The sequence below is a fragment of the Podarcis pityusensis genome (assembly GCF_964106645.2).
Source record: "Podarcis pityusensis genome assembly, chromosome: 15".
NCBI classification, from domain to species: Eukaryota; Metazoa; Chordata; class Lepidosauria; order Squamata; family Lacertidae; genus Podarcis; species Podarcis pityusensis.
In genome coordinates, this window is record NC_138040.1 from 18,955,210 (window position 1) to 18,979,365 (window position 24,156).

General features: G+C 44.2%; 1 protein-coding gene and 2 long non-coding RNA genes across 11 annotated transcripts in view; 1 reads left to right on the forward strand and 2 right to left on the reverse strand.

Moving 5' to 3' along the window:
- Positions 1-24,156, forward strand: part of NTM (neurotrimin) — a 796,613-nt gene that overhangs the window by 223,995 nt on the left and 548,462 nt on the right. The window lies entirely within an intron of this gene.
- On the reverse strand, positions 7,675-10,822 carry LOC308464451. Its single transcript, XR_013980054.1, has 3 exons — positions 10,772-10,822; positions 9,301-9,590; positions 7,675-8,687 (listed from the first exon to the last, which is right to left on the reverse strand). It is a non-coding gene; the product is annotated as an uncharacterized lncRNA (long non-coding RNA).
- LOC308464422 overlaps positions 12,621-24,156 on the reverse strand; it is a 30,437-nt gene continuing 18,901 nt past the window's right edge. The window contains exon 3 of the long non-coding RNA XR_013980035.1: positions 12,621-12,720. This is a non-coding gene — a long non-coding RNA (uncharacterized lncRNA). The remainder of the gene's footprint in view (positions 12,721-24,156) is intronic.

A 24,156-nucleotide genomic window follows, 5' to 3' on the forward strand; every position in this document is an offset into this window, starting at 1 on the left:
CTCCATTTGACCTATCCCTCCCAAACACAGGGCTATTCCACAATCAGCTGCCTTGGGGGAAGGATTATGATGGCTTTGACTATGTTAATATTCTTAACTGTGTGTTTTTTTTTTTTTTAAATGTGGTTTTAATGGGCGGTATTCAACAAAATTCTACTTTGAATTTACTACCCACTGCAATTAATGGGCCACCCAAGTTCACCATGTTTATTGATTTCAGTATTCTGGTTGTCTCAACTCAAAAAGAATATTGTAGAGTTGGAAAAAGTCCAGAAAGGCAAAACTCAAAAGCTCAAGGTGATGGAACAACTGCCCTAAGAGGGAAGCATTTGGGGCTTTACAGATTAGAGAAAATGTGGATGAAAGGTGATATAATGGAAGTTTATAAAATTATGCATGACATGAGAAAGGGAGTGAAGATTCTCACCCCACTTCTCTCATAACGTTCAAACATGGGCATCCAATGAAACTGAAGTTTTGGAAGATTCAGGACAGATAAAAGAAATTCATTCCCAGTGCATATTTAAACTCGCTTCCATAGGAGGCAGCAGTGACCAGAAGCTTGGGTGGCCTTAAAAGAGGATGGGCATATTAATGGAGGAGAAAGCTACTAAGCTTTGATGTCTATGTTCTGCCTCCACAGTCAGAGGCAGCTGCTGGAAACTGCAGGAGAGGAGAGTGTTCTTGTGCTTGAGTTGTGCTTGTGGGTTTCCCACAGACATCTGGTTGGCCACTGTGAGAAGATGGTCCATTGGCCTGATCCAGCAGGCTCTTATGTTCTTAATGGGTCTACTCTGAGTATGAGTTGTGTTTGATACAGCCTGAAGTTTCTCATAAGCTGCTTGGGAAAGATGGTCATTCTGAAAGGCAGGATATAAATAACTGTAAAATAGAAATAAATTTGGATGTGCATATTTTGGGAATATTTTTTTTTTAGAAAAACATATTTTTAGATGAAATCCATTTAAAAATGCACATTTAATTGTGTATTGTTATGCACATTTCCATATGGTTTTGTTAAAAAACAAACATCAGTGCAGAAATTATTGAGAATATGCATGTGGATGAAGATACAGGAAGCTGTCTTTAACTGAGTCAGGCCACTGGTCCATCTTGCTCTGTCTACACCGATTTGCAGCTGCTGTTCAGGATTTCAGAGTGGATCTCTCCCATCCTTAGCTTGAGATGCTCTTGCTTGCACCTGGGACCTTTATCATGTAAAACAGATGCTTTACCACTGAGCCACAGTCCTTCTGTCCCATACAAAAGTGCCACAGACAAGAAATAGATGGAGGAATTTATTCCTGCTCTCAGTCTCTTAGGGGTGCTTTTCATTCACAAAAAGCTTAGGAGACTGTTATGGCCCCTGGAAAGGTTGAGGAGGTTATTGTTTTTTTTGTGAGAGCCAATGAGGAGTAGTGGTTAGAGTGTCAGACTAGGACATGGAAGACCCAAGTTCAAATCCCCATTCCGTCTAGAGCTCACTGGGTGACCATGGCCCAGTCACATTCCCCCAGCATAACCTACCTCACAGGGCTGTTGTGGGGATAAGATTGGAGAGGGGCGTGTACGCCGCCATCTTGAGCTCCTTGGAAAAATGGTGGGCTATAAATACAACAATAAATAAACAAAATATTACATTTGCCTCCCACCGTTTCCTCCAAGGAGTTTAAGGCGGCACACACAGTTTCCCCTTCCCCATTTTGTCCTCACAACAACCCTGCAAAGTTGGTTATGCTGAGAGAGTATTGCTGGCCCAAGGTCACCCAGCGAGTTTTGTGCAAAATATCTTTACAGGCTAATTGCCCAGAGGAAGTGCTGTGGGGAAAAAGAGGAACATCTTGTTCTTCACTTCACCAGCCACATGTCTGCTTGCTCAAGTTTGCAAATCACTCTCTGAAAATACAGATGACTCTTCCCATCAATGCATCTTTGAAAACTCAAGTCATCTGTTTGTGCTTTCCTAATTCCCGCTTTCCCTTCTGATAAGATAATGAGATGTGAATGTTCAGTGTGTTGACAAGCTGCTGTCCTACAGCGGGAGAGAGCCCCAGAGTTCTCCGAAGCTGAGAGCGGAGATTAATTAATGCTAAAAGACAGCGCTTGATGTGGCAATGAAATCTCGATTATAATAATCTCTAATTATCTTGTAGCACAACCGCCTTGTCACTTCCAGGTGTCTTTCAGCTACTCTTTCACCCCCAACCCAAGCCTAAAAAGAAATCTGATTCGTTTGAAATTATTTGCTAACATTGAATGGAATGATCCCCAGTGATACATCCGCCCTCTTCAGCTTAAGGGAAACAAGTGTCTAGGTGATGTGAACTGGGAGAGACTTTGGAGGGTTGATCTACCTAGTCAGAAAAAGGCGTAAGATGCTATTCTCCCGGCTGGTACCACATCAGAGTCAAAACCACCTGTGGATTCACAGCTGTTAAGTAGTATGTCGGGGGAAAGCATTGTTTCAGTTTGGTCTTATTTCTGATCTTCTAGTTTTCTACAATAAGAGGGGTGGGGGCATTCAAACTATGAAATCAAATAGTTGGAAGCCTTGTAGGATGTTTTGCTCAATGGAGGAACTGCAGAGCTAGAGCCTCCTGAACAGATCATAGAATCACAGGATTGCAGAGTTGGCAACCCCACAATGCAACCTCCTGCAATGCAGGAATGACAGCTAAAGACTGTTACCTAGTCTGTGCTTGAGGACGCCCACCCAAAGGACATCCAGTTGTTTACCATCAAATTGTTTCTCCTAATAGTCAATCAAGATTTACCCTCAAGTAACATAATCCCATCAGATCTGGTCCTGCCTTCCTGGGAGCAGCAGAGAACATTTCGCCTCTTCTATTTGGCAGTCCTTCAGGTATCTGAATAGAGCTAATGAAGAAGAGGAGGGTGGACTTCTCTGATGCCAATCCTTTATTGAGCTCTGCCTTGGGTCCCACTTCCCTAAGGGCTCACATCCACACTTACCTTTTGCCCCACACTTTCTAGGCAAAAGTCCATGCTTTAAAGCAGCACTTTCTCCATGAAAACTTGCTCTTTAGTGCTAAGTCAAACAAACAGCAATTCGGTTTTTCAGCGAATTGCCGTTTGTTCTGATTCAGTGGTAAAGAGCAGGGGACTTTTGTGGGCGAATTGCTGCTTTAAAGCATAGACTTGTGCCTAGAAACATAGCACAAAAGGAAGTCTGGATGATCCCCAACTCCCTATATTAACTAGAACATTCACAAATTTGGAATCAACACATGTGCACTGGGCTGCAGTTTTTACTTCCTTCTGCTCACTTGTGCACATTAAAAGTGAACAGGTTTCATAGAATAATAGAATCATAGAATCATAGAGTTGGAAGAGACCACAAGGGCCATCGAGTCCAACCCCCTGCCATTGAGAAAACACACACACACGCGCGCGCACACACACACACACACACATTGTAAAAGTTCATTTTAAAATAGTTCATTCATGGTTTGAGACTCTTCTTATGCGGTGTCCTGCAGTTCCCATGCAATGATAAAATACCACACACTATCAAGCTGCAGCCAACTGCAAGGCTTCAAGATTGCTTTTTTGAAGTGTTGCATTGATACAGATCACTAAAAGTACACAATGCTGGGTTGCTGCACATGGTTGCTTTTGAATCTGTGTGATTAACTGAAAATAGAAACTTTCTCCTAGAAGTGCTAGACAGATAAGCCACACCCAAACTTTTTGAGCTCTAAGAAGCTTCAGAACAAAGGTAGCATGGGCTGGGCGATACCTTATGGTGAGGACCATATTGCTTTAAAAAAAAAAAAAAATGCCTTTCTTAGCCAACCCGACTAACCCTAGACCTTGGAAGACAGTCTGCATGTTGCGCCTTGCAAGTCAATGAATAGATCAGAAGCTATTTCAGATGAAGGAATTTGAACAAGTTGCAGGACCAAAGGGTCTCATGAAAAATTGAGCTGAGATTTCATGATGGGTTAATAGGCTACTATTTTGGCTTTAAAGTGTGCGTTGCTGAGATGAGACCAGATTAATGAGGGGGACTCTGAGAACGTTAACCTCTCTTGTTGAACAAAAGCATTCACTGCATAGGACTGGCTCATTTGCCCCAGTTTCATTCCAGCATTCCTTGTGCTGGTCGCCAGACACCAGACTAGAGAGGAAATGCTCCATCAGTCTGGGGCAGAAGACATTTTAGAAGGAGATTTATTAAAGAGAGTAGAATCTTAGCAAGATCAATACAGCAGAGGTGAGTTTTCGTCTTAAAATTGGTTCTATTGAGATCTGAACTGAAGGTTCTTTAATATTTTTTTTTTTGCCTTGAGCTGAAGGATTCCCAACACCTTGTTTGCTCCACTCATTTACCTTTCTCTACTGTCACCCATCTCTGTGAACCTGTCCACAGCAAACACACCTAAGGGGTACTAATTTTCTCTTCTTCATTGAAGTTCCTTCCTGCTTCTGCTTCTGCTCTGCTTGTGCCATCCTGAAACCAGGAAGCAGGGGGAGGAAGTACAGTGGTACCTTGGGTTAAGAACTTCATTCATTCCGGAGGTCCATTCTTAACCTGAAACTGTTCTTAACCTGAGGTAACACTTTAGTTAATGGGGCCTCCCACTGCTGCCGTGCCAACCCCCCCCCCATGATTTCTGTTCTCATCCTGAAGCAAAGTTCTTAACCCGAGGTACTATTTCTGGGTTAGTGGAGTCTGTAACATGAAGCGTCTGTAACCTGAGGTATCACTGTACCACTTATTACCCTCACCCTGGTGTCGCCTGCTGGAAAGCAGGACGTAAACTCTCCTCTGGTTTGATTCTTCCCTTGCCCTGTAGTTTAAATGTCTGCTTGCCTGATGGAATTATCTCCCCTCTCCTCTCCCTGCCTGCTGCTCTGGGGGTTCCACAAACTACTGAGCCAATTTGGGGTATATGTGGGCAGGGAGGGGGGGAAGAGGCTGAAACACCTTGCACAAGCAGAAGTCCTTGTGCAGTCTTCCAGTAGTAGGACCAATTAGTTGAATCCAGCCTGTTGTTACTGCTGCTGTTGTTAAATGTGGCTATCAAGAGTAGTGAAACCAACCGATGTGAGATCCAGTCCGAGTTTAGGTCAACATCTCCCTTGTACGTTGCCAAGATACAGAAGTAAATAGAGACAGTGGGGTAGCAGCATACTACTTAGGGAAGCCAGAGAGTTTCCTGGGGAAAGCAGAGATCGCCCACAATTGCAGCGTATGTTCAGTTTCTAAGCCTTAGACTTCCCTTCTCTTTCAGGAAAGGGCTCTAAGCAAGGGCAATGCGAGCTGAATCCTTACTGGAAAGCCAATATACAGAGTTATATATAAATAGAGGTCAGATTTTCAGACATGCTTTATGACCCCAGGCAATCCTCTTTCATTATATTGTGCCCAAGCTCTTTATCTGCCCTTAAAAATCTAAGTCTCAGATGCGTAGGCTATATTTTCCTCTGCATTTTCTTTCACTTTGGAAATTGACAAAGAGCCAGGAGCCTGTGGAACCAAATGCTTTTAGTTCAAAAACAAATCTTTTGGTTGGGTTGAAAACCTGTTGCTCACTACGGTGACTTTGTCCCAAGGAAGCCACATAGCTCAACTTTCAGCCTTGAACACTCCCATTGCCAGTTTTATGCTCCTGCTGGTTTGAACCTGGTCAAATTGGGGTACTGCCTTCCCCAGGGTCTTAGGCTCTCCATTTCCTATTTGCGCATCCAAGAATGTACTCAGTATGCCTCTGAGTACTGGTTGTTGGGATTTGGAAGCAAGAAGAGTACTGTTGTGCTCAGGTCCTCTTTGTAGGCTTCCCATCAGCATTTGGTTGATCACTGTGAGAACAGGATGCTGGACTAGATGGGCCACTGGTCTGATGAAGCAGGGCTCTTCTTCAGAATGCAAACTATCTTGAGACCCATTAAACATCAATGCTATCTCTGTAACTTACCATGATGGCTATGTTCTACCTCCAATGTTGGAGGCAGTATGCCCCTGAATACCAGTTGGTAGGAACCAAAAGTGGGGAGAGTTCTGTAGCGTTCAGGTTCCATTTGTGGGCTTCCCATGGACATCTGATTGGCCACTGTCAGGGGCAAATCTAATATGAAACGAATGAAGCTTAAACTTCAAGGCCCCCAATTCCTGAGTCTTTGGTTTACATTGCTTAATGGGGGGGGGGGGTCTAGTAGACCCAATTTGAGTCACTCAACTCAAATTGATTATTTTGTTGTTGTATATATTTCAACAGCCCCAAAATTGGAGAGTCAGTGGCACAGATGTTGTAAAGGTGTGATGATCTGTCATGGATCATCCCCACTAAAGAATATAACAGAATATACCCAGAACTCATTGCTGGTTGCAAAGGACCCCCCATGACAATTAAAGCTCCAGGGTCCAAAAAATGGAGGTCCACCACTGGCCACTGTAATAATAAGTTATTGGACTATATGGGTCTTTTGTCTGATCCAGCAGGGCTCTTATGTTCCTATGATATTTAAATGAGTGCATATTTTAAATACCCCACATCTTAGTATTGAGACTGCCAAAGAGAGAAAATTCTAGGGGTATGTGTAATGTTCATAGTTGAATCTGTTATTATGCCATCTTGTGTCATCATATGTGCAAGGCATGTATCGTCCTTGATCACATGTTACTCCTGCTTAGGGCAAAACTGTGCAGAAAGGAGTGGAGCACTGGTTTAAGTCCTGCCCCCAGCATTGCATTTTTGAGAGGTGACATTGTAGCCATCTTTGAATATCTAAAGGACTGTCATGTGGAAGACAGAAAAAGCTTGCTGTTTGCTGCTCTGGAGTAGGACCCAAAGCAATGGATTCAAATTACAAGAAAAGAGATTCCAACTAAATATTAGATGTCAGGGGTTGGGGAGAGAAGGAGGAGTGGTGGAGACCTCATCCCTATCCTGACCCTTCCAGGGAGGAGGAGGAAGACAGTATAGATTTACAACAGTGGTTTGCAGGATCACAGCTCAGAGGCAGATGAGGGAAAAAGTTGGGAAATAATGGGAGAGGAGGAGCAGGCAGAGCTGGAGCAGCAGCTGGCTGGAACATTGTCACTAGAAAACATTCCAGACCCACCATCTCCCAGAATCCGGCAAGCCTTAAAAGTAGGAAAGCAGAGGGCACGTAGCAACACCCGTAGAGATGCTGATGACAAATGAGGAAGTGGGAGAGAAGGGGGGTGGAGATTCACTCAGGGCAATGCCATTATCCAAGAGGCTGGGTTCTATAGCCTCTCTCTGTGAAGAAACTTTTCCTTGTCTTTATACTTTCCTGGGCAACCAGCCGGGAGCTGCTGATAGCACCCTGACAGGAATAACTTTCTGGTGGGAAGAACTCTTCAATAGTGGAATGGACTACTTCAGAAGGTCGTGGAGTCTTCTTCATTGGAGGTTTTCAAACAGAAGTTGAATGGCCATCTGTCAGGAATCTTTAGTTGTGATTTCTGCATTGCAGCGGGTTGGACAGGACTATTGGGGCTCCTCCTAACTTTACAACCCTACAATTCTATGAATGAAAACAACAGCAATAGATGTGATACTAGAGGTGGAGCTAGAAGCATGCCCCCATTTCTTCCTCAATACATTTTTACCTTCCCATGTATAACACATGAGCAGGAGTAACCACAAAAGCATAGATGAACTTTTCATGATAGGATCATGATAGGATTTTCAAAATGGTTTTATGACACACTACCATCATTGAACACATGCATACACGTTCTTCTTCTTTCTTCTCTTCTTCTTTGGTGATCACTTGTAGCCGAGTAAGAATGTCTTCCGTACACACGGTTTTAACAATGAGTCTGTAAGTGACTGTGCATATATGCTTGTGAAACATGGACCACTTTTAAACACCATCTCCAACTCCTTGAAAGATTCTATACATGTTAAACACTATTGCATGCATAATACTCATTACTTCCTTGTTTTTGTTTGAAAAATCATCCCTGTCCTTTGGCCATGCTGGCCAGGGCTGATGGGAATTCGAGTCCAACAACAGTGGGAAGACACAGGTCAGCCCTTCTGGGGAGGTGATATGGAAAGAAGCATATGAAAGCCTGTGCCAATTGGAGAACCTACTGACTCTCTCTAAAACCATCCTGATGGCATTGACTGCAGCCTCTCAGGTGGACAAGAGGAGAGGAGAGAGCTTCTCTTCTAGCAGATAGCCCTGACAAAATCTTGGGTAATAATGTTGGGTATATATGTGTGTGTGTGTGTGTGTGTGTGTGTGTGCACTGAATCGAAGATGCACACCCAGGCATCCAGAAGGCACATGAATAATTGCTTTCTCTTCTCGTTGGGGAATTGTGACGAGAGTCTCTGACGCCTTAAATCATATTTATCTGTTTAAAATTGCTCTTGCCAACAGGAGCCCAAGAGAGGAAGTGGCTTGCATTCTGAGGCGCTGCCCCTGTGGAGTGGCCACAGCGTGCTTGCAATACAGAGGCATGATTTGCATTCTGTTTGCTCCATCTAGCAGTGCATAAAGGGAGCTTCATTTCTTCCCCGGCATCTCGTTGTGTTTGAAAGGAAAGGCTACGCGGCTGCAAAAGGTCTTACTAGGGGAATAGGAGAGGCACAAGGCAGGTTTTGCCATGCAAGGGCTGGGATGACAGGTTGCACTTGCCTTCTCTGTGAATTGTACTTGGCAACTTCTGGAAATGGAGACCCCTGAAATGAAAACAAAAACAAAGGGTACCTTGATCTGTTTTCGGTATCACCAGTTCTGTAACTGCATGCATGTTGCGGATAATGTGAAACTATTCTTTATGCCAATGCAGTGGGCTCCACGAATTGCATACATTGAGCCCACTCACTGTTCTTTATGAAAGTGACTGAAGCTGTCCAAAAAAGGAGGAGGAGAAGCTTATTGCTAGTTATTTTTTTGGGGGGGGGGATGCTGGTTTATAAGGAAGAGCATTGTACAGCATGTGCTTTGCACACAAAATATCCCATTTGCAATCACTGTCATCTCCAGGTAGGGCTGAGAAAGACCTGGAGTTCTGTAGAACTGCTACCAGTCAGTGCAGACAATGTCGTGTAGTGGTTAGAGTCTTGCCTTAAGATCTGGGAGACCAGTGTTCAAATCCTCACTCAGCCACGAAGCCCACTGGGTGACCTCAGACCAGTCACCCTCAGCCTAGCCTACCTCACAGGATTGTTCTGAGGATAAGACAGAGAGGAAGAAGAACCATGAACGGCACCTTGAGCTCCTGCGAGGAAAAGGTGGTATAAAAATATAATAAAAAAGTAAATAAATAGGTATATGGATGAAGGCTCTGACCGTATAAGGCAGCTTCCTGTGTTGGTTTCTGTAACTTTGACTTGCTCCCTCACGTAGTTGTAGCTATTTCATCACATAGTGAAATCTGGTAGGCATAATGTCATCCTTCATGGTCCCTGATTGGTTGGGATCACCAATATGACTTCACTCAGGTTCCCTCTGCATCATGTAGTCAAGGCTGCTCGGCTATGGGAACAATGGCTGCTTCATTATGTGATCCCTGGTTGACTGGAATCCCTTGTGGGGCTGAGGTAGGCAGGAGCTGCCTGTTGCATCACAAACCCTGTCATCTGTAAATGAGACCCACAAAGTGTTTAACCGGATGCTATGCTAGGGTGGCTGAATTCTTCATTCCGTACTGCAGTTCCTTAATCTGGATAAGTGAGATGATTTATTTTATTTTTTTTGTACAGGTTTTCAGACTAATAAACCTGAAATATTCTATGCATCTAAATGAGGTGCTGTCCTGTGTTCCTGAGACTGATTTAAATCCCATGCCATATCTGCTGCAGGGGGTGGCAGTGTGAGGGAAGGAGGCTGATGGGCAAGATACAAAACAGAACCATTCAAAGTCAAGTGTAACAAAAGTGGCCTTTTATATGTGTGATCAGATTTGTGGCTTTGCAAAGAAACAGCGAGACCAAAAGCAAAAAAGCAAAAAAACCCACCCCCCCTCTTGTGTGCTGTTTTTGAGTTTGCAGATCTGTTTGCAAATGAGGCTGGGAGCTCTCTGGGTATAAAAGTGGATGCTTGGCAAATCCTATTTCACTTCGCCAGTGAGCTGCAAAAGTATTGGATAATGGGTTATGTGTTGTAGATCTGTTTGATTGCATTGTGTTGCAAAGTGGGAATTGTTTTGCAACATAGATTCTTAATCACTGAGGCATCTATGATTGCGTCGAAAATTGGTTGAAATTGAAAGTTAACTATACTGCAGACGGCTTATTCTAGTGTATAATTGAAAATAAATTCTAATAACTCCTCTTGAAAAGAGCTGCCAAGAGGACTTACTAATGCAACCTCCTTCCTCTACACCCTTTATTCCCCCACCCCCGTGAGTTTCTCTTATGCATAGAGTAGCAATGGGAAAGGGGCTCATAAAGCAGAACACAGCATGACATGTTCTGAATGGAAGGCGACTCAGTGAGCTTGTGAGCTCCTGTTCTCTCCCTCTCTCCATCCTTGATGAGGAAAACCCTGGTGGGTTCCCAGGGAATTCTAGGAATTGTAGGTCTCGGAGGGGAACAGGGGTCTCTTGGCTCCCAGAATTCTTTGGGAGAAACTTTGACTGTTCAAAGTGGTATCATTGTGCTTTAAATATGAAGGTGGCCTAAGAGGAATAAGAGTTGTAGTTCCTCCACTTTCCCACAAATATTCTTCCCTTTGGACAACAGAAACCAATTTTCTGCCACTTTCCTGGTGGTGGGGTAGAAGCATCTCGGAAACTTTTCAGGCGGGGGTTGATCCTTACTTTTCTGAGGAGATTGATGCTTCCATTCCTGGCTCTCACCATGAAGTCTAGCTAGCAGGAAGTTGTGAGAGGGAGCCATAGTCCACTTCCTGCCACCCACAGTTCCCATAATGCCTTGGGTACAGTGTGACATGGCACTGCAGCACCCTCAGGGGCATTCCAGGAAGTGTGGGTAACAGGGAAGTACAGAGAAATCTTGCTACAATGAATGTGATTTTTATTTACAAGTTAAAATAGCAAGGAAGAATGGGGGGGGGGGGGACCTTGGTCATCTCATGAGATTAAATAAGGTAAGGTAAAGTAAAGGTACCCCTGCCCATACGGGCCAGTCTTGACAGACTCTAGGGTTGTGTGCTCATCTCACTCTAGAGGCCGGGAGCCAGCGCTGTCCTCAGACACTTCCAGGTCACATGGCCAGCGTGACGAAGCTGCTCCGGCGAACCGGCACCAGAGCAGCACACAGAAACGCAGTTTACCTTCCCGCTGTAAAGCGGCACCTATTTATCTACTTGCACTTAAGGGTGCTTTCGAACTGCTAGGTGGGCAGGAGCTGGGACCGAATGACGGGAACTCACCCCGCCGCGGGGATTCGAACCGCCGACCATGCGATCGGCAAGTCCTAGGCGCTGACGTTTTACCCACAGCGCCACCTGCGTCCCTAAATAAGGTAACCCTCTCCCAAAAAAATCAGAGAAATTTCTTTCTGCCATGATTTTTCAGGGGAGCTTAATTTTTTCAGGAAAGTTTAAGCTTGCCCCCAAACTTCCAGTGCGTGGCCAAAATAGAAATTATCAGCATCACTCTAAAAGTTGTAAGTTCCTTTAAACTGTTATTAATATTGTGTTTTAATGTTGTAACCCACCCTGGGACCTTAGAACGTAAGAACAACTCTGAAGGATCAGGCCAGTGGCCCATCTAGTCCAGCATCCTGCTCTCACAATGGCCTACCAGATACTCCCGTGCGAAACCCACAAGCAAGATTTGAGTGCTAGAGGACCTTCCCCACCTCTGGCTTCCAGCAATTGGTTTTCAGAAGCATTGCTTCCTCTGACCGTGGAGCCAGAGCATAGCAGTCTTGGCCATTGACAGCCCTTACCAGAGATGCCAACAAGCACTGAAGATTGAGGGGAACGGGTTGCACGTGTGACCTTGAGTTACACTTCAGGAGGAGCCAGGGAACAAAGCTAAACACAGTGGCTTGCAGCTCTTCCTCTCTTGTGCTTGGCAAGGGTGAGGAGGAGCCAGCCACTCAAGCCATGCTGAGCTCCATGCTCAGCCTCCTCCGCCCCTGACAGTAGGAAACATTGGGTGGGGGGTTAAAAATGCTCGGCCTCTTGGAACTGGCTCATCTGGCCCTTACAGTGAAGGGCAGGTTATTAATTATAATAACAGAACAAGGATGGAGAACCAGATTTTGCTGGAATACAATTCCTATCATCCCTGACCATTGGCTTGGGTGGCTGGGACTGATGGGTGTCCATCAACATCTAAGGGTTCCCCATCCCTGCTCTAGAATAAACATTTCATACCAACCTAGCTAACTTCCATCCCACTGTGCAAACCTCTTCTTCCTATGGTGGCATTTACCTTTTGTAATTCTGAATTCATTTTTTTTGCTCCATCAACAGGTCTGGTAGAAGCATGCAATTGATGCTCTTGTCTTGCATCTCCTGCTGACTGTCAGAGTTTGTGTGTTCATTGCATCCCTCCCCTCTCCTCCCCTCCCTTCTCTTCCTTCCCTTGTTCTGAGCCATCATTTCCCCTGAACTGGAGCCAAGTATCAGCAGACAGCCCTGGAAACAGATAAGATGCATACCCTGGATCAGGAGAGAATTATTGCATTGTTTTCCCAGGGAGGCAGCCAGAGAGATTGGGGTCTTGTTTGCTGAATATTTCAGCTCTTTTGAGGAGCATTTGTGGCCCATTCTTCATATTCCTGGTAGAGACTGCTGAACGAGCAAAAAAGGAGAAGATCTTGCTTTATTCTCCCATGATCTAAGCACAAGGTGGAGAGAGGTGGGATGATGACAGGGGGAAGACACCAGCAGAATGAAAAGGCAAATTTTTAACCACTGAAAGGGAATGCATTTTTAAAATCCACATTGGAGCCCTAACCTGCAGAGCTTGCTAGTATAAAACAAAGTGGAGGCCAAATGCTTCCCAAAATTGCAGAGAGGGAAAGGGAGAAATACATGCTAGTACTGCAGATTAATTATGGACTCATTCACACTTACCTTTTCCCCACACTTTCTAAGCACAGGTTCGTGTTTTAAAGTGCTGTATCCGAGCAGTTTTTTATTTTATTTTGTTTGCCCCGGTGCTTTCCCTGTGAAAACCTTGTCTTTAACTCTGAAGCAGAACAAAAGACAATTCAGGTTTTGAGCAGATTGTCATTTGTTCTGATTCAGCAGTAAAGAGTGGGTTTTCATGGGGAAAGCACTGGAGGGGGTAGCACTCTTACTTATTTCACCAAACCTTTATTAGGCATTACAGTGGTACCTCTGGATGTGAACGGGATCCGTTCCGGAGCCCTGTTTGCATCCTGAAGCGAACACAACCCATGTCTGTGCGTCTGTGGGTCACGATTCACCACTTCTGCGCATGCATGTGATGTTATTTTGACCGTCTGTGCATGTGCGAGCGGCAAAACCCAGAAGTAACGTGCTCCATTACTTCTGGATTGCCGCAGTGCACAACCTGAAAATACTCATCCCGAAGCTACTTTAACACAAGGTATGACTGTACAGTGGTGCCCCGCAAGACGAATGCCTTGCAAGACGGAAAACCCGCTAGACGAAAGGGTTTTCCGTTTTGGAGGTGCTTCGCAAAACGAATTTCCTATGTGCTTGCTTCGCAAGACGAAAATGTCTTGCGAGTTCCTGCGGGGTTTTTTTCCTTTTCCCCCCCTTTTTCCCAAGCCGCTAAACCGCTTATCAGCTGATCGGCTAAGCCGCTTAACAGCTGATCGCTAAGCCGCTTATCAGCTGGTCCTTAAGCCGCTTAACAGCTGATCGCTAAGCCGCTTATCAGCTGATCCGCTAAGCCCGCTAAGCCGCTAATACTGTAGCGCTAATCCGCTAATCCGCTAATGGGCTTGCTTCGCAAGACGAAAAAACCCGCAAGACGAAGAGACCCGCAGAACGGATTCTTTTCGTCTTGCGAGGCACCACTGTACAAGTATAGGCCATCATAAAACATCCATATAAAAAGAATTATAACACCGTATTTTTCGCTCTATAAGACGCACCAGACCATAAGACACACCTAGTTTTTGGAGGTGGAAAACAAGAAAAAAAAATTCTGAATCTCAGAAGCCAGAACAGCAAGAGGGATTGCTGCACAGCAAAAGCAGCGATCCCTCTTCCTGTTCTGGCTTCTGGGATAGCTGCGCAGTCTGCATTTGCTCCATAAGATGCACACACATTTCCCCTTACTTTTTAGGAGGGAAAAAGTGAGTCTTATAGAGCAAAAAATACGGTATATAGAAATAAACAGCCGTGTTCCGCTAAATAGTGCCATTCACCACTCTGAGAGATACTATTGACAAAAACCTCAGCCCCCCTTGCAGTTACTTCCGGGTTGATGGAATCCGATATTTTCATTGTGCCATGATGTGAGAATAGCCAAAAAAGGGGATAGCACACATTTGCGTAGCTGGTTGTACAATGAAAAGTAGAAAAGGATATGTTCTACTGCGTCCGGCACATTTAAAGAACATCTGCAATGTCTGTCATTTCTGGGGCTGTTTAAATATCTGCCCTTGACAAAAGCTGAGGGGGAAATGTTCAGTTGGGCTGACATAAAGGCCGTACGTTGGACTGGAATTATTAATTTTGAGATAGTATATGTGCTGCCGAAGCGAGTACAAGTACTTAAATATGTCTCCAATGCTACAATACGCCTTGAAACTGGATTCATAAGAATCGAGGCCAGAGTGCGGCTCGCAACTCTTAATTTTTGGCTGAGACTAGCCTCTCTTCTGAACAGCCTTCCTTCCTTGGCTACCAAAGACGATTTCCAGTCGATATGGAAATGAGCAGTGGATAATATAATAACAACTCTAGGATTCAATCCACAGTTCTTATTAACATGGGGAACAAACAAGCCAAAAACATTATTAAACAGAGTGTAGTAGACATAGAACAACAGGCAGACCTAGCCAGGTCCCCAAAATTTTTAGTTAGCGAAACTAGAAGATACTTGACTTCCCAAATGCCATACATAGCTAATCTTGAAATACCAAAACAACAAAGGGCTTTCACCTAGGCCCATTATCAGGCCCTCCCTTCAGCAGTTCACAAAGGCCATTACAGTGGTACCTCGGGTTAAGTACTTAATTCGTTCCGGAGGTCCGTACTTAACCTGAAACTGTTCTTAACCTGAAGCACCACTTTAGCTAATGGGGCCTCCTGTTGCTGCCGCACCACCAGAGCACGATTTCTGTTCTCATCCTGAAGCAAAGTTCTTAACCTGAAGCACTATTTCTGGGTTAGCGGAGTCTGTAACCTGAAGCGTATGTAACCCGAGGTACCACTGTATAGGAAGATACCATATGAGGAGAGGAAATGTCCATGTGGCTCTGGGCAGCAGGAAACAATGGAGCATGCCCATCTTCATTGCCAGTATTACATAGACATTTGAGCCAGTTTTATCCAGGCCATCCTATATAAGTTCCCTGGGCATTCAGAACAACACTACATCTCCCTATTACTACAGGACGAAAGCCCAAAAGTCACATATTTAGTCGCCAGATTTTGCGCTTCCATGATAGATAGAAAGATGATCTATGCTACAAATCAGTCCTAAATAGAAGGTCCATATTGTTAGATCCATACTTCTGAAGCCCCACCCCATACAGCTGTTCTTTTTTAACTGATCTCCTTTAAATTTTCCTTATCGGTTTTTATTCATTCATTACCTATGCTTAATCAAGTATTCTATGTCTATGTTTTAATCTATGTTTGGTTCTTGTTCCCAATTAATTTAATAATTATCTGCTTAGAGATATTGTTATGCTATTTATTTATATGTTTTGCTTATGCTGGTCTGTGACCGTAATAAAGTAAATTCAATTCAATAATTTTGAGATACAGTATAAGTGACTCTGTCATCTGTTGTATTCAAACCATAGAACATGGGGAAACAAATTTTATTTACAGCTGGCTTGATGTTTTGTTTTTCAGTGTCCCTTAATCTGGTTTGAATTTTGCAATAAATATATTGCTCACTTGAATTATACAAGGGTTCCAAGTCAGTACCGATAGACCTGATTTTGCTATGCAAGGTTTGGAACTACAGTGGTACCTCAGGTTACAGACACTTCAGGTTACAGACGCTTCAGGTTACAGACTCCGCTAACCCAGAAATAGTACCTCGGGTTAAGAACTTTGCTTCAGGATGAGAACAGAAATCGGGCTCCGGCGGCGCGGCAGCAGTGGGAGGCCCCATTAGCTAAAGTGGTGCTTCAGGTTAAGAACAGTTTCAGGTTAAGAACGGACCTCCAGAACGAATTAAGTTCTTAACCCAAGGTACCACTGTATCTGGATTTATAAGAGTCCTTAAGTAAGTCAGAGAGCACTCAGACACAGCACTTTAAACTGAGGAGCTATGCCTAGAAACATGCCACAAAAGAAAGTCTGGACAAGCCCTGTTTTCTTGTCTGTTAAAAATAATCATATGCTAGCTTTTAAGGCTGTAAACTTCAAATTAATCATTTAGATCTGCCAACTTAAAACTTTTTGGCTGACTATGTTGACACTGGGCTGGCGCCTTCACTATATTCTTTTTGGCACATGCTAAAAATAGTTTTTGTTTGTTTAGGCAAGCCGACCCAGACATGCAGAATGTTGACATGTGTTTTAATCTGGCGGGTTTGGGGTTTTTTTTAGCTTATTGTTGATTTTAATCACTTTTTAAAGGAAATTTTAGGAAATAAATCTAAACAAAGAAGGGCCACCAATTATTGGACAACAGGTTTCATATCTATGTACAGTAACTATCTGTCTGTCTGCCATCAGTCTATAGAGAATAATAGAAATGTAGAGTTGGATGGGACCAAAAGGGCAATCTAGTCCAACCCTCTGCAAATAGAAACCATAACTAAAGAATATATCTATATAAAATTATTTGGACTGCAGTTGCCAAATTATTTGGCAAACCAGTAGCAGCCAGCGAGGCGGGGCAGGACTGTGTTGTTGGCCAATCTTCTGAATACAGGACAACTCTTCTGGTTACCAAGAAGAAGAGAGAGAAGGCACTGGGGAGTTTGGTGTGGCACAGATACAGCATTTTGATACCCCTGCACTCACATTGCACCAAGGTCTCTGCTGCCTTGCTCTTCCACCAGCCCCTATTGGTAACCAGCAGTGATGTGCTGTGCTCGGAAGCTAGGTCAGCAGTGCAGTCCCCACCCTGTGCTGGCTTGCAGGCTATTACTGTGACAAAGGGTTAAAGCCCTTGCCCTCTATGTCTGGATCCCAATCCTGATGGGAGGCTCTGTTTGTGCCATTTGTATTGGGGTTGGGGAAAGTTCCATTGCAGTGAATGGGAGTTTTCTCTCTCTCTATTTGCAATGCAAATTGCAGGCTAATGTGTATGTACAGATGGTGTGTATGTGTGTGTGTGTGTGTGCGAGAGAGAGAGAGAGAGAGAGAGAGAGAGAGAGAGAGAGAGAAGAAAAAACTGCTGATGGCCAACATCTAAATTTATGCCTGTTATGACACATCACTTCAGAATGAAGAAATTCTGCTTTTTGCTTCAGAACGCCTCTGTTTACTCAACTGCAAATTGATGCTGCAAGTTTAACCAATTAATTAATCAACTATCTAACAACATGTTTATTCAGAAGTATGTCCCACTTCTGTTCAATTAGGCTTTCTTCCTAGTAAGTGTGTCTAGGATTGCTGCCTGAAACCCATAAGATTAATCAATTAACAGTGTATGACTGCACAGTTAAGACTGTCTTCCTATCCTTACTTAGTTGTCAGGAAAACAATTGAACTATGCGGGATGCACTTTAAACAGTGCATTCATAGAACTGTGCTGCATAGCTGCAATCCCATGCATGCTTATCTAGAAATCTTCCCTTAAATACAATGGGATTCACATCGCATTGCATAATATTGCTCTATGGGAATACATAAAATTGTACTATAAAATTTTGTTATTGGGTGCTAATTCTTAGGATGCCAGTAGATTCACATGCATAGCACTATGAGATATGAAATACAGCATTTGGGGAACTCAGATTTCAGCATAGCAACTGGGGCAAGAGTCACAGCAAGGTTTAAAGGCCTGCTCTTGGCTACAATCAATATTAAATTGCAGAAACATGGATCTCCTTCCTTATACCTGAAGCAGTATTAGCAACAAAAGTCAGGCTGCTCCCTCTCCCATTATTTTTGGAAGGAAAGAGAGTTGCATATTTGATAAAAATATGGGCATATACAACAGAATATACTGATTTATTAAAATTTGGTGTCTTGCTATTGGAACCTAAGAAGAGCCTGCTGGATCAGGCCAATGGCCCATCTAGTCCTGTGTCCTGTTCTCAAGTTGGCCAACCTTCAAGCAAGACCTGAGCACAAGAATACTCTCCCCTCCTGTGACTTCCTGTAACTGGTAAATTAGAACAGCCTTCCTGTCCTAAATCAGCACCCACAAGACAATTCACATTCATAATAAAGTGAGAAATAAAGCAACATATCAAAAAAGAGTGGAAACGATAGCAAACACAGAAGAAATTAAAATATCCAAGGATGATCAAGCAGTCCACCACCTTCTGAGGGAGTCTATTCCACTATTAAACAGTCCTTGCCATTAGAAAGTTCTTCCTGGTGTTTAGTTGGAATTTCTTTCCTTGTAACTTGAAGCTAATGGTTTTGGGTCCTACCCTTCGGAGCAGGAGAAAAAAGCTTGCTCCGTCTTCCATGTGCTACAGCAGTTTAGATATTTGAAGATGGCTCTCATACACCATCTCAGGCTTCTCTTTTCCAGACTAAACATGCCCAACTCCCTCAACTTTTCTGCCTAAGTCTTGGTTTCCAGATCACCTCTGCCAGTTAACCAGCCACAAATCCACATATGAAAAGACTGCATTAAACTGCTGGTAAATTTTCACGAAGACATTTTTTAAAAAAACAACAACAAAGAAACAAAACTGATGCAGAAATGTGGGAAAGTGACAACTTTTGAAAAAGAGAGAAACAGGGGAAACTAAATTGTCCATCCCTAACTCAGCCACACCCAGCTTTCCTTTGTAGGGAAAATGAGGGATGTAGTTAATGGTGCCATTGTTGTGTTAATAACCGGCTTACTCACTGTTACTCAATGGGTAGTTAATCTGGAACACGCAGAGCTCAGATGAAACCAGGTATTTTTCTGGAACTAATGGAAGACAATTCAAGTCTGCGGTTAACTTAAATACCCATCTGCTTACATCCCAGGAGCCTATAAATTTCAGTGGATAATTAGTAGCTGCCACACAGGAAGCAACAGGACATTGCATGTGTTTGCTTGAGTTCTGATTCGCCATCCGTCACTTTCTGTGAGTAGGACCAGCTCTGTCATGGAGATAGTCTATGCATCTTAGCTCCAAAAATTCTTCCTGCTTCTTCAATGGAAATATCTCAGAGAGTTACAGAGCACACTTTTATCTGTTTTTTTACATAGGAAGCTGTCTTACACTGAGTCAGATTCTTGGTCCTTCTAGCTCAGCGTTGTTGACACTGATTGGTAGCTGCTCTCCATGTTTTCAAGCAGGGGCATTCCTGGAAATCCTAGGGATTGATGGAACTCGAGACCTCCTGCATGCAAAGTAGATGCTCTACTGCTAAGCTACAGTTTTTTCCTTTAAGTGCACCCTTATAGGTAAAATGTGGGATCTAATTTCTGTTAATGATGATGCTCCAGATCCCTGGGGCTCAGCTTAGCTAATGGGGACCACAGTGTAGTGTGCCATTAAATCACAGCAGTTTTAAAAATGAAATGTGTGTCATGGTCAACCCTTCACCATTAAAGATGCTTACAGACAATGACCATTTTGGGTGGGGGTATCATTATGCCACTAGGGACGCGGGTGGCGCTGTGGGTTAAACCACAGAGCCTAGGACTTGCTGATCAGAAGGTCGACGGTTTGAATCCCCGCAAGGGGGTGAGCTCCTGTTGTTCGGTCCCAGCTCCTGCCAACCTAGCAGTTCGAAAGCACAAGGTGCAAGTAGATAAATAGGTACTGCTCTGGCGGGAAGGTAAACGGCATTTCCATGTGCTGCTCTGGTTTGCCAGAAGCAGCTTAGTCATGCTGGCCACATGACCCGGAAGCTGTCTGCAGACAAACGCCGGCTCCCTTGGCCAATAAAGCAAGATGAGCGCCACAATCCCAGAGTCGGTCACGACTGGACCTAACGGTCAGGGGTCCCTTTACCTATCATTACGCCACCCCACCACCCCATTCTTTCTTCTTCCGGATCCAAAAGAACCCACATGTCAGGGACCACACATCATTTGGACATGCCACAAACAGTTGCTGCCTGGACTCAAAAGGAAGCCCCCAAGAATTCAATGGGACTTGCCCTCTGCATACTTAGGGTATCTTGAATAAATTTTCCCAGGAGTAAACCCACTGGTGTCAGTCAGGATTGCTCCTAAGCAAGTGTGCCTCTGATGACCCATGTACTGATTTACTATAGTGATTTTCTACGGAATAGGGCAATAAATAAAACATGGAGGTTGCAAAGTTTCAGAACGTTAACCCAAGCCGGGGGGGGGGGGGATCTGTGAATTTATCTGAAACGTGTGACTAAGTGCCAGGAGGAAGTTCTTGTGCTCAAATCCTGCTTGCAGGCTTCTCTCGGCCATCTGGTTGGCCAGTGTGAGAGCAGGATTCTGAACCAGGTGGGCCACTGGCCTGATGTTCTTGGGTTCTGAAGATGATGGGAGCTGTATGTCCAGCAATTTTTGGAAGGCCCCAGGTTCCACAGCCTTGAAGATAGTTGCTGGCAGGTGCACCCTCTCCTCAGTCTCATCCTGAACAGCTTCATTGCCTACATTAGGCAAAAGAACTCTTGGCAAGCACTAAAAATGCAGATGACATTCCGCTTCAAGGTTCTTTCTCTGCCTTCTCCAAACCCCTTGAGGCCCGCATACAGCTGACCCTTACACCTTGCTCTCAGCCATAGAATTCATTATATATGATGAGCATAGATTTAAAGTACGGGTGGCCAAAGATCTATATTCTCAGGAGACACTACCCAACATATGTCTGTGCTTTGCCACACAGCCTCTCGTGTGCCCAGACTCAGAAATAATTTCGAAGAGGGAGAAGGATTGTTACACGTACCTGTCATTTATTTAAGGGTTTGTTGTTCATTTCTTTTAATCCTGCTCTTTGGCTGGAAAAAGAAATCCCAGAGCTCTTTTAAAATGTCATTAATAGATGGGCCCTGGCCTCAGGCTTATGATCTAAAAGACATGGCATGAAAGGAAAGGGGATGTGGAGGGAGGAGGAAAAACGGCTAGCACTAGCATTGGTTCTTAGTTGTAATATTCTTACAATGACTAGCTGGATTTGGAAGAGTAAAAGAACAGAGATAGCCAACATTTGTTGGTTCTCAAACTGATGTAGAGAGAGGCCTGCAGTCCTATTCTACTGTCTTGTGTTTTAAATGTGGTCTCCATTGTCCGCCCCCCCCCCCCGTTTATCTTTGTTTCTTATTACAGTGGTACCTCGGGTTAAGAACGTAATTTTTCTGGAGGTCCGTTCTTAACCTGAAACTGTTCTTAACATGAGGTACCACTTTAGCTAATGGGGCCTCCTGCTGCCGCTGTGCCGCCGCCACATGATCTCTGTTCTCATCCTGAAGCAAAGTTCTCAACCCGAGGTACTTTTTCTGGGTTAGCGGAGTCTGTAACCTGAAGCGTCTGTAACCCGAGATACCACTGTATTCTATATTGTATTTTTAAATATTTTGTTGTAATACTTTGTTTATTGATGAGTGGCTATATCAGCTGTAGTAATAATAATACATTACCACTGTCTCCATTTGGTGTCATTTTGTCTGATGGCAAACTCCTCTGGGTGTCTCAGCAGAGGAATCTGGTTACAGGCATGACCCCTCCGCAGTCAGCCGGTGGCACTATTAGAAGAGGACTGGCCACTGGAGCTTGGAGGCAAGAAAGAAGCAAGAGTTGCAGGAGGAGGAAAAAGGAAGGGAGTGAGGAAGGAGGCAGAAGGAAAAGTAGAATATAGAGAGAGGGAGGCGGAAGGCAGGCAGATGGACCAACAGAAGAGGAGGGGAGGTGGAGTAGAGCAGACCAGACCCCAATGGCCGTGGAGGAAGTCACTGGTGGCAAGAAAAAGCAAGCTTTTTGAGTTTCTGGTCCATGGTCTCTGTTCACTTTGGAGGCACTGATACATCTCTTTGCCAAGGGCCAGAGTGAAGGGGATACTGATACAAGTCTTTAACAAGGGCACCAGGGAGCCTAAATTTGTCTCTATCTACAACTGACATGGAACTCCCAGCCTCTGATCGCCTTTCTTCCTCCTCTGCCTTTCTAACTGCAAGGGAAATGGGTCTAATGATGCTGCCTCCACAGCAGGAGAAGTGAGACTTAATTAGCCCATGTTTTGAAAGCAGTTTTGGGCTCTGCAGGTGAAAGCAGGAGCCGAGCAGTCAAGCCTCCTTATTTGCATTCTTATTGCCTGGCATCATCTGCAGGGAGAAAGTGTCAGAACAGCTGTTATGTCAAATTACCTTCCTCTCGTAACTGGGAATGGGGGGGGTATCATAGCTGTCATCCTGTGGAAGGCTGAAGGAGCCCAACATTTTCTTGCATATTCCGTTCTCATCTAATGCTTTCTCTCTCTCTCTCTCTCTCTCTCTCTCTCTCTCTCTCTTTGGTGATATTAACCGGCTAACCAGCAGTATCAAGCTCAGAGGTGAACTTAAGATGAGCAGATCCCTTTAGACAGCCTATTACACAGGCCTGTTAGCAGAGATGAACTGGAAAGGGCAGGGGCTGCTGCAAGCGGATGCGATGGAGAGGCGTTAGTGCAAGTGGGAAAGGCGATAGGCAGCTTGGAGGGGGAAAGGGATTGAGGAAGATTGGAACAGCAGAGAGATGAGAGGCTCTAGCCAGGCTGTGTTATACATGCACAGAGGACTGTGTAGGAGCTAGGGATGGGTGAATATGTCCATTTTGATTTCTCTCAGTTCCTCATTCGCGCCCCCTCCCCTTTTATTTCAGTTCCTCACATTTTCACATCAGTTTGCAGGGAGGGGTGGTGGAATTAAAAAGCCCCAAAGCATCAGCATAGTGCAAATTTATCCTCTAATGTGCACAGGCTGGCCTCCAATTTTACCTCATATGCACATTTTTGCAAAGGAATGCCCCCTCCCCAAATAATCATAGCTGTCAACTTTTCCCTTTTTTTAAGGGAAGTTCCCTTATTCCGAATAGGATTCCTCGCAAGAAAAGGGAAAAGTTGACAGCTATGCAAATAATGGATTTTTGTATGTTTGTTAAGATATGCATTCATCTGAGAACAGCATTGCAAAATTTGGAGAAGGGCTTGAATCCTGTTTGCAGATTTCCTATAAGCATTTGCTTGGTCACTGTGAGAACAGGATGCTGGACCATTTTCCTGATCCCGCAGGATCTTCCGAGGTTCTCGTGTTCTTAGATTGCACTTGGTTTTGAGATCAAGTGCTGAGACTTGCCTCACCCCCCCCTTTTTTTTTAATGAAAATCTCCCCAAGCTGTACTGCAAGGTTGCACTGGGAACTCCATGCCACAGGCAGCCTGGTTGGCAGGCTTGTTGGTGACGTAGAATTTTGGGGGCTTTTATTGCGTTTGTTGGTTCCCATCATGTTTGTTTATGCTGCGGACAGACTGCAGTCAGCTTTAATTTGGGTTTGTGAGGTTTTAATTATATGCTTCAACTTTCACTGAATCCATTTTGGCACAGAGAAGGCTGGCATAAAGCTGCCACTTTTACTTTCTTTGTTTACTTTCACTTTAATTTATACACCACTCATTGATTTTCTTGCTGGGCAAGGAAGTGTACTTCCCCCAAGTGGCTTAAAAAGAGGTATAGAAAATACATGCTTGTTTGTTGGTTGGTTTGTTTTTTTGTTGTTATAAAAAGGAACAATAAAGCGAGAAACAAAACACAGAGATAAAGAAAAGTCAGCATGAAGCATAAAACTGATCAGATGCCATGAAAATGGGTCATAAAAGCATTCTTAAATAGGAAAGTCTTAATCATTTGCCTGAACCAAGGCAGGGAAGGAACCAGCCAAGACTCCTTTAGCAAGTGAGTCCCAAAGAGCTAGACTCACAGTGGTGAAAGCTCTCTGACTGGTTGCCAGGGTCACTGACTTGCCCCA